Source organism: Parasteatoda tepidariorum, chromosome X2, assembly GCF_043381705.1.
Source record: "Parasteatoda tepidariorum isolate YZ-2023 chromosome X2, CAS_Ptep_4.0, whole genome shotgun sequence".
NCBI classification, from domain to species: Eukaryota; Metazoa; Arthropoda; class Arachnida; order Araneae; family Theridiidae; genus Parasteatoda; species Parasteatoda tepidariorum.
In genome coordinates, this window is record NC_092215.1 from 18,022,882 (window position 1) to 18,034,598 (window position 11,717).

Sequence of the window (11,717 nt, forward strand, 5' to 3'; positions counted from 1 at the left end):
AGAAGATCACCTCTTTTTATAAGAAAATAATCTTTTTCTTTTATTTTTGCTGATTTAACCATTTATTTTTTAGTTCTCATTACGTTTGTTGCAAGAGAAGAAAGATATAGAATAATATATATCTAAAGTTACGATGACAGAAGTTCTTGACCTTTTTTAAAAGATGCCACCTAGCATAAATTGACATATCTCCCTCAATCTATATGTTTATCTATGTTTAAAAAGATAATTTTCTCTGTGAACTTATTTTATGTAAGTGCTCTAAATATGAAGTTAGAATCAATATCTATGAATGAAAACTTCGTCCTTGGATTTCTTCTGGAAAGTTAAAATGTAACCTATTTATAAAACCATGAAGATCAATGACAATTATTTATAAACCATTTACAATTTTTTAAAAGGTTAAATGACATTCATGATATTAAAACTTTAAAAATGAGTTTCAAGTGTTGTTTTGAATGGGTACTTGACTTTAATGTAAATTATTAAAGTTATCTCTGGCTATAGAATATTATTTATCGATAAACTTATTTCATCATCCATTAAAGTAATTTTTTCCTATAATTTCCATAAATCTGTATTTAAGCGAAAAATAGATAGTTTCAAATTTCGTGAAATGTTCACAATTCCGAAGGATTGTGAAGAATATTTTAGAAAGTTGCGATTGATTTGAAAACGACTCATTCAAATTCGACTTGTACTTCAACAGACTTCAACAGAAAAAAGTTATTTATTTCTCAAATTAAATATTATATATAGGGTAGAGTTTTGTATTTCTACCAATTTTAATTATTTTAATATTTATGAAGAAAATAATAATTCATATAACTTAGAAATTTTGTGGGAAATACATAATGAGATTATTTATTCTTATAATTTTTCGGAAACATTATAATTAATAAATTTTACTTGGTAAACTTTATAATTAATTCTATAACAATAATTTTTCGACTTTTTCCACACAAAAAAAACATTTTTTAAAGTAAAAAAAATTAACCTAAAGACAAATTTGATGTTGTCCCTTGAACCATCTTATATTGTATCTTAAACCACCGTATATTATCCCTGGGACTTACATTGTCCCTTGGAGCATCATATACTTTCTCTTGGACCAACATGCATTGTCCCTGGGACTTACATTGTCCCTTGGAGTATCATATATTTTCTCTTGGACCACCATGCATTGTCCAAAGACCTTGAACCACCATGCACTCCTTGAAAAACTCCCCTTTTGAGTAATTTTTTCAAACTTACTTATTTATTGAATTTAAATATTCATGCAACTAAAGTTTATTTCTCTTATTGCCTGCGTAAGCAAAAATAAATGAAGCTATCATAAACGCTATTAATAAGAATATTTAAAAAAATTGTAAGCTTAGTAAGAACCTAAAATTTTCCACTATTGGGAGTAGCATAGTTAGGGATATAAAGGTGTGCTTATTGGGCCTGTTGTACATTACATTTACTGATCCAAGGTAAAATATTAAATCTAGTTCAAGGTACAAAAATATGCATTTTTTCCGATTTTGTCGGAGTTAACAAAAATAAATTATTTTCTTTAAAAGACTGTTATTTTATCTTAAAGAGAATGATATTTTGGTACTTAAACACTTCAGTTATATGTTTTCAAATAAAAGCGCAACAAAGTTTTATTTTCCATTTAAATTGATTAAAAAAGTATTACGTAAATAATTACATTAGTTCAAGTTATGTATGGTCCAATGTACAGTCAGCAAAAAAATAAATAAATAAATAAATAAAAAAATAAAAATAGAAATTTGAAAAAATAAAAAGGATCATCCTTATATCTTTTGAAGGGTTGGTCGATTTTCATCCTGTAAAATATTACGGCAATGTCTCAAAGAAATCTTTTAAATTATATCTAACACTTAACTGTTAACGGAATATACTTATTTTGACGAAAAACGCTCTTTTTCTGTAAAAACATATAAGTTTTTTATTGCATTCGATTCAGCGAGTAAAAATAACCTCTGGAATCTAATTTCATAAAAGTCTGACCATTAAAAGGGTCCTGCAGAGACCAATGAACGTCGCCAATTTTTGGCATTGGTTGGAACAGATTTATGTAAAGCATCTCTTAGGAATCGTTTTGTCTTAAAGCAATTCATTGCGCAAACGTTCGTTTTCTACAGTAAAATGAAATAAATGTGATTCCAAATTTAAGAAATAAATAAAAAGTAGCAGAAGGAATTTTTATGATATTCATTGCAAAAAAAAAAATCTATCCGCGTCATGAAGCAAATCTGATCCCAGAATTATAAAATAAATAAAAGTGGTAGGAAACATTTTCTGTCTTCTAATAAAAACTAGGAAAAAAAGTATTTACTTCTTTTTTTCCTGGCTGTTTGAAGTCAAGTTTGCAGAACGATTTTGCCTTAACTATGACTTTCGCATTCTAATCCTGAATCAATTCGTTTTTTCTTTAAATCATACTAATTAAAAAACAAAACTCAATATTTACATTTGTTTTTTGTCTTGAACGAGTTATGCTTTTAAAGGCAGAAATTATCCTTTGCACGTTTGCCCCCATATCGACTAAAGTTGAATTATTATAAAAGCTAAAAAAAAACTGGTATCATTAAATATTTCATGTTTTGCTTTAATAATAGGAAACGAAGAGAGCAAAATTATGTATTATCTAATCACCACGTTAGATAATTGCAATAAAAATTAGAATTCGCATCTGTAAATATGTGGTTCTTAATTTTTAAGGAATAAGCTGTGGCTTACATAATGAATAATTACTTAATATACATGTTAATAAATTATCATACCTTTCATCTAGCACTTTCTATACCATTGTAATTGGACTTTAGTACATATTTATTGCGTATAGAAAGATTTTTTTCAAGATTTCTACTAATCCGTTGTTGCTAAGTCATCCTTTCGGGACAAGCGGTACTTTTATTAAAAAAGTCATTAATGGCATTAACATGATCTCATTATTCACATTTATCTTGGTTAAACAAATAATATAAGCAAAACATATTTTCTATGAAATCTTGTATAAATATAAGGAGTTAATATATATGTATATATATATACAAGTAGTTATATATAAATATATAATTACTTTTATAATGGGAGAATTTTCCAATTTTCTACGTAACTTAAGTTTTTTTAAAGTTTTTAAGTTTTTAAATTTGCGCGCTAATGTGTGAAATACAATCGGAATTTATTTTATTATTGAAAGTTACGCAAGTTGAATAAAAAAATTTCATAAGGTCAGCTGTCCGTGTTGTTGCTGGATAAGTAGTTCAAGCACATTGCTCGAGGAAATTAAAATAATTGAAAATAATAAGAAACAGCTTGCTGAAAAACTTAAGATTGTTGGCTGTAAATAAGGATGAGGTTCATGCACTTTGCTCGAAGAAATAATATTGGTAAGAGTAAGAAAGCAATTAGCTCAAAATTTTAATTTTTGGTCGCAGATGAGAGTAAAGTATCAGCATGAGGGAACGCCTTACATTTTTTTGCACGCTGAACAGCCTATATTTTGTTTTAGTAGAATTGGAGTTTAAGAATTGGAGTTGAGATCAGGAGTTAATATTTCCACTAAAAAAATCATCACCCAATGATATTTTATATTCGAATTGTTTAAATTTAAAATTGGTATTTTTCTAGAGGATTATGAGATAGAACTTCTTCAGGTAGAAATTTAAAATTATAATATCAAAGTTAATAAAATAAAGATAAACGTGTTAAAGAAAAAAACTAAAACCATGAAAACTAAAATCACATTAATAAACTATTAGAAGGAAAATGAGAGAAGCAAATATTAAATATATTTTTTTAAATTCAAGTTATGTAAATGAACCCTTCCTAAGGCCGATCTAAATTTTAAAAGTTCTTGGTAAACTATTTTAAAGCTTTCAATTTGGTAGACTGGTAGAAATCACATAAATCTCTGTGAGCTGCCGCGGAGCGGTATTAACCGATTCATCTGTAGTAATAAATCGATGATGAGGAGTAGTGAGGAGGAATGGAGATGGGAAGAAGAGGGGGTGCTTAGCGCCAAAAAATCGAGAGGGGGTTCGTGTGAGTCGGCTGGGTGAATTTCGTGTGCTAGGGCAACACCATATCCCTAAGGAAAAAGGCAGTGATTGGGCTAAATTTAGTGTTGTCGTCAATTAGTTCTATATCTAGGAATGAGTTAAAATTGCTGGTGGTACAGGTTTTTGCTTCATCGTAGAAATTTTTATTTAAATTTTTTATATAGACGTTGATGTCATCAGTTTTAAGATCCCTTTTTATACTATTATTGCTAATGCATTTAGGTGCGCCGACGAGTCTTCTAATAATCTTCCCTTCTGCCATAGAGAGTTTATTTTTTAAATGATCACTTAGAGTGTTAATGGCGGGGCAGGCATAAGTTAGGATTGGCCTAATTGCCATTCGATAGACAGTGCGCTTGCATTTTAAGTCTAAAGATGACTTCGAGTTTAATATGGAGTTGAGGGCCCAATAGGCACCATTCTCTTTTTTAATAATGTTATTTATGTGTTGTTTCCAACTTAAATTAGAGGTGATAGTGACTCCTAGATATTTTGCACTCTTTGTGGGTTTAATGATTTGCTAAGCTTTCAATTTGGGTTTCCATCTGTTATTATCTGCAGCTCTGGTAACTATATGCCAGTTTTAGTTAACGTATGAAAAGTTGCAATATACATAATTCTTTTCGCTATTTGCAGTATTGTAAAAAATTATTTTATATGTCAAAAGAAAGTTAGTAAGTTCCTTACTTTCTTATGACACCTAGTGGGCTGTTTCAAACATGCTTACCTTAGAAAAAAATTGCGCGGAAATTCAAATTAATTTGATCCAATAATCTGAATGAGTCTTTTTCTGATATCAATTTCAATACCAAAAAAATAAAAACCGATTATATTTCTGCCATTAGCGCACGAATTTCAATACATAAGTCTCGTAAAAAATGGTGACATTGCATTTAAACTCAGTGAACATTAGTTTTCACTTTAAATTATGATAGAAGAATATTCACGTAATTCCTTATATGTATAAAAGTTAGTATTATAAGTAGTTTATGGGGAATACCATTTATTATATTAACCAAGAAAAATATAAATAATGAGCTCATATTAATATCACTAATTACCTCTTAAATAAAATTACTGTCGCAGCTGAAAGGATGACGAGTCAAAAACAAGCCAGTTAAACTCTGGAAATAAAACTTTCCATCCACAAGAAATATATACTAAAGCTCTATTTTTTCATTAAAATGATATAAAAAGTGATATATGAAAAAATGAGAGTATATTAATGTGTACATTAAGTAATTCTTTTTTATGTAAGCTACCACTTAATATTTAAAAATTAATAACCACATAACTATACATCCGAATTAAACCTTTGTAATCAAGTCAGGTCGAAAATTTCATGCTAAAACGATGATTCGAAATTTGGTGGAGCGATGTGTCACGGATTAGATGCGGTGATGTCACTTTAAGGAAGAGTTTTTCGAAATGATGCCATGCGAAAACGCTGCCTATAACTGATGCTGATCATGCTCTACTGACGTTCTCTTCTCCCTTGCGATGCCGGTTATGCTGAATTGATGCTGATTATCCTGAACGTTACGAGGTGAGTGATACAGATTTTGATCTCGTCAGGTTCCTGAGTCGGGAGAGACAATACTGACAACTGGCCATTTTGATGTCTGGATTTTGAGCCCGCCATTTTGTTTTTTCAAGTCATGCCGTATCATAAAACAGCTCGTGGTGGAAAGGTCTCACTCTCTGGTCGTAATTCACCGTCGCATTGCAAAGAATCCACGTCATTAGAAGAAATCATTGCTACCTGTGGGATATCAAAAAAATACTTTCCACCAGTTGAACACGAACATATTGACGATCTCGTAGAGTTTTACACTCAGTTTGATACAGAGGAGCTGATTGGTTTAGATAAATTACTTAGCAAACTGCTCATTCAAATAAGATCAAGTTACTCTGGAGACTATGAATACTCCTACTTCCTAAAACTGACAAATGCAGCTTATCACGTCAGGTGGAAGAGGAAAAACTTTCAAGCGGAAGAAAACAAGGAGATGAATAAAAACTCCATTCAACTCGAATCAATAATGACTGAAATTAATCCAAGCACTGAAGACATAACCATGGAAAATAAAGATGAAAACCTGAATACAACACCGAATACAGAAACAGACACGGACATCAATATTAACAATAGCACAGAACCACCTGCAAAGAAAAGAAAAAAGAAGAAGAAAAAGCAAAATGCAATCAAAACAATTGAAGATAATTCTACACTCATATCTGCAAACAGCTGTCCTTCTTCTAGCCAACATAATTCAACAGATGACGTCACTATCTTGCCGACAACAAAACCTAAGGAGGATACCGACAAAGTACGGGATCCGCCCAGCAAACCTGAAATAACACTGCAAGCCAGATATATTAAGGTTTTGGTCCGGGGCCTGCCTGTGGACTTTGATACAGATGCCATCAATACAGAATTACAGAAAAACAGTATTGAAACCTTTAAAATTGTGCAGTTTAAGAAAAGAATGGGAGAGGCCTGTCGGCTCCTTCCACTTTTTCTCATAATCCTAACATCAACGGCGAATCACCAAAGAATATTCGAAGTCAACAACATACAGCAGATCCCGATCAAAATCGAACGATTTCGAGGAGGTCGAGGACCTATACAATGTTACAACTGCCAAAATTATGGACATACACAAAGCCACTGCAATGCACCTGCAAGGTGTGTAAAATGTGCTGAAAACCACAGGTCACATGAATGCAACAAAGACAGAACTACACCTCCAAAATGCTGTAATTGTTACAAAAGCCACACAGCCAACTATACTGGGTGCGAGACCCGTCCCAGCAGAAGGAGCCCTCGAACAACATCATATTCGACGCCTAAACTTGCTCATCGATTAGTGTCATTAATCAAAGAATTACAGGAATTGCTCAAAAATGAAGAAGTGCTCCGTCTTCTGCGGGGGATCATCGGGGAAACATCTCAATCCCAGTGAGTTCTACTTTTATTTTCAAGACTCTCAAGTTAAATTCACTGAACTTTTCACATCAGACTTTTACTTAAGTTAAATTAAATTACATTAAGAATTATTTTCTGATAATATAACCAATTTATGCATACATATATATCAACTTTGCATGTTAAATTCTTTTGAAAATTCTATTGTATTTAATGAGCAATACTTCTCTGATAAAATATATTCACTGCATTTTCTCCAAATATGTTATTTCATCATGTATCAAGGTATGATTTATCTATATTCATCAATTATGCCTTTCATTTTTCAAAAATCAATTACTGTACATATCAAATCATGTTTTATCTTTATTTTTAATTTAAGTCTACAATCAATATTTCTAGTGTTAAGTCAATTTGTCATATTAAATTTCATTGTTTTATTATTTCACAAGCAAACGGCTTAATTTTTTTTATGGTTACCACAATGTATTCGAATGAACTTCAATGTATGTCACAATTAAATATGTGCTAGTTAAAATATAGAAATTTAATTAGTGAAATATGTATCAATTTATGTTATTATTTATTTATGTCAACTTATGTATATATATGTCAAATTATGTTTATATTTATATATATCAACTTAGATTCGATGAATCAGATATTCAAATGTTATATTTACTCAAGCAAAGTGCTTGTTTTTCTATTAGCTACCACATCGACTGCTAAATTCAAAATGTTATTACTATAAATTTTCTGTAAATTTCTAGATGTATGGGATAGGGGCCGCTAAGTGGCCCAGGTGCCCAATTTTTGTAAATAAAGTAAGTAAGTAAACCTTTGTAATTATCTATCAAGGTTACTTTTTCTAATCAAGGTCATATTTTCTGTACATTTTTTCATGGCAATTACTGTAAATATCTCTGTTCAAGTTTGTATTTTCTCTAATCATGGTAATATTATTGTAAAGCTACCACAACGACTGCTTATATTCAAAATGTTTTTAACTCATTTTTGAAGTTTCATGATGAATGGGATAGGGGCCGCTGCGCGGCCCAGGTGCCCAGCTGTTTTTAAATAAAGTAAGTAAAGTATCAAGGTTACCACCGAATATATAATTTTATACTCTTCATTTTATATGAAAAAAGCCATTTTGAAATAATTATTATCTTTATCTTTTATTTATAATTATTATCTATTATCTTTATCTCTTATTATTATCTTTATATTTTTTATCTTTTTTAATAATTTAATGGATGCGGGATCAACCTTGTGAAGATTAATTTCGGTGCATTAAGAGCATATTTCTTTTAAGACCGAAAAAAAAAATTCCTATTATCAAGCATTATTTTTTAATTCGAATGATTTAAATGAATACAAAAAAAAAACAAAAAAAAAGTAGAAACTCCTCGGGAATAGAATGTTTAATAAAGCAAGAGCGTTCAGCCCATTTGAATTCAACAGCCAGGAAAGAAAGTAAAATAGTTTTTTTTTCCTTTGAGGAAAGGAAATCTTTACATTACGATTTATTTATATTATTAATCAGAGGTCAGATATACTTCATTGGGTGGATTGATAGATTTATGCTATGAATAACCTAAAATATCATGCTACCACTTTTTATTTAATTCATTAATCGGGGGTCAGATTAATTTATCTGAGTGTGTTGACAAGTTTACTCAATGAATAACGTTGAAGATCCTGTTACCACTTTTCATTTATTTTGAAATTTGGGTCACATTTACTTCAATGTACGTAAGAGTAAGTTTATGCCATTTATTAATTAAAGACAGTGCAATTCCTAAGTAATGCTTTGCTGTTTCTACCAATGCCAAATTTTTTTCTTTTATTTTTAAGCCAATTATTCATTTGTGTTTGTATGCCCCCTTAACACGTTGAGCACTGCGTCAGCCATCGGTGGCTGACACTGGACTTTCCATTTATGCCGCGTTAGCCACCTGTGGCTGACACTGAAATTACATTTAGTCCACGTCAACCACCGATGGCTGACATTGAAATTACATTTAGGCCGCGTCAACCACCTGTGGCTGACACTGAAATGACATTTATGCCGCGTCAACCACCGGTGGCTGACACTGAAATTACATTTAGGCTGCGTCTGCCACCGCTTGCTGACACTGACCCTTCACATAGGCAGCGAAAAACAGCTGGCAGACATCGTATAACATGATATAGAACTATAAAATTTACACTCTTTCATGGAATTGCTGAAAATTTATTCAAAATTTACTTAATTATTGTGATTCTTCGTTTAATAAATTCAATTTAGTAGATTTTTATCCACCACTATTTTTAAACAATTCGTAGGCACGTATAATTCACCACTTTTTTCAGATATGTCATGCTAAATCTTTTATAAACTAGCAAAATCTGTCTATATTTGCAAATTTAGTTGTAGTTATTTACCGTGTGGCCAGACGAGCAAGCCATGTAAAATTATAGTGGCATTCAACGTATTAGTTGTTAGAATTTCTTGAAATTTGGTTTCAAGAGTTATTTTTTCACATTAAATCCTAACCAAACTATTGGGACCATATTTCTCAGATAGAAAGCTACCCCCCATATTTTAGTGGTCAGAAATCCGTATTCGTCGAAAAGAAGGTTTGTTTATTTGTCTGATTTCGTAACTTGAAATATCGTCTGCACTTATTAATTAGCCTATTTTAACGATTGAAACACTTAGAAAAGCTAGCCTAATGTAGGTAGAATGCAATACGAAATCAATCATACAGGACACAGACGAAATAGTTGCGGAAATTTCTTCAAATCGAATGGCACTTTGTGTTTATATCAAAATTTGATCTGTAAATGTTTGTTTTAGCGAAACCATAACAAAACATTTCTTTTATCTAGTTACATCTGGTTTTATTATTCAGAGCTAAAAATAGTTTGTTTTTAAGCCTCAAATCAGTGTTTTTTATGAATAAGTATTAAGGAGTGCGGATCATTAATAAGTGCAAAATTACAATGATTTTTTTTAAAAAAAAGAAGAAATTTATTAAAGATAGTTCCTCAATTTTATTCCGTTATTTTCTGCAAAATTATTTCCATTATGAGCCGAATATCCCGATTTATGCAAGTGATTTTTTTATATTTTAAGTGATACCAAAATGCATGTGCAGTAATTTTTATCTAGGCTTAACAAAGTTGTTTCATAATGACTTTGATTATCACTATCATATTAATAATTGAAAAAATATATAAATTCATAACGAAATTCTTTTAAACTATTAATTGTGTTTGCATAGTCAAAATTATTCCTTCTTGCAATTGTAACGCCAATTGCTATATATTGCATAGCTTCCACCAATTGCTGCAAGTGCGAAATACACCGAAGAGACATTACATTATGACCACCCTGCTAATAACATGTAGGACCACCTTTAGCCCTCAAAACTGCTAGCACCGGCCTTGGCATTGATTCCACAAGGTGCTGATAGGTAGTCTGAGGTATCTGGTACCAAGCGCTCACCAACTGGTTCTGCAATTCCCTCACATTACGAAGGAATAGCGTGGCAGCACGAATTTGGTTTTTCAAGTAGGACCACAAATGCTCTATTGGATTAAGGTCAGGCGAATTTGGGGGCTAAGACATGACTTGAAAGTCACTGGAATGCTCATCGACGATTCGACCCTTATGACATGGTCCATTATCCTGTTGGTAAACACCATCCCTGCAGGAAAAACTGTAGTCATGAATGGGGGAACCTGGTCTGCAACTATGTTCAAGTAGCTTACAAACGTCAGGGATTGTCCTATGAGGATTATGGATCCTAATGTGCCCCATGAAAACCTGGGCGAGCCCATTGTTATAGATAGAGGGTGGTCATAATGCAATGGCTCTTTGGTGTATATCTCCTAGTGGTAATGAACTGAAGAAGAAATTTTTATAACCCTTTTATAAATACACAAGTGGGTGACCTTTGTGTTAAATTCTTACTGTTGCACTGATGAAGGTTGCCTTTTGAGCATCCGAAACAGTTGTCTGTATTTTATAAATATTTTTGTTTTCTTTAACGTTGCTTGCCTTAATCCTTTTATAGCTTAAACTTTTTCGAGGCGGGTGAGTCATGAATGCATTCGTACGGAATCAGAATCATGATAGTGAAAAATAAAAAGCGGTAGCTTAAGTTTGGGCATAGCTACTTTGACAGACTTATTTTTGCTTTTACTTTAAATCTAACACATCCAATCCTGTCAGAAGTGTATTTATACATTTTTTAATTCGAATTAAGTAGTTACAAGTTAAATAAAACAAACTATTATTACCCCGCCCACAAATAAACTGCTGTAAAAATAGTTTAGCTACCAGTTTTATTTTCTTTTTACTCTGATTATAGCAGAGATGCCAACTGCTCCGGACACGCCAAAATAATTAAAAAAACGGTAAATAACAGCACAGTAAGTTTTTGAAATAATTGACGATTTTTGCTTGCTTTCTAAAAGGTATAGCATGACATAAGTAGTGTAAAATGGTGAATTACATAAACCTACGAATTATTTAGAAATAGTGGTGGATAAAAATCTACAAAATTGAATTTATTAAACCAAGAATCACAGTTGAAAAACTGCCACTTCAAAATATATATTTGCTGTCCGGAGCAAGTTGGCATCTCTGTTATAGACACCCTGAGAATGCATATACATACCTGCCAACTTCTAATCCCTTCCATTATCATTTTTCCCACTGG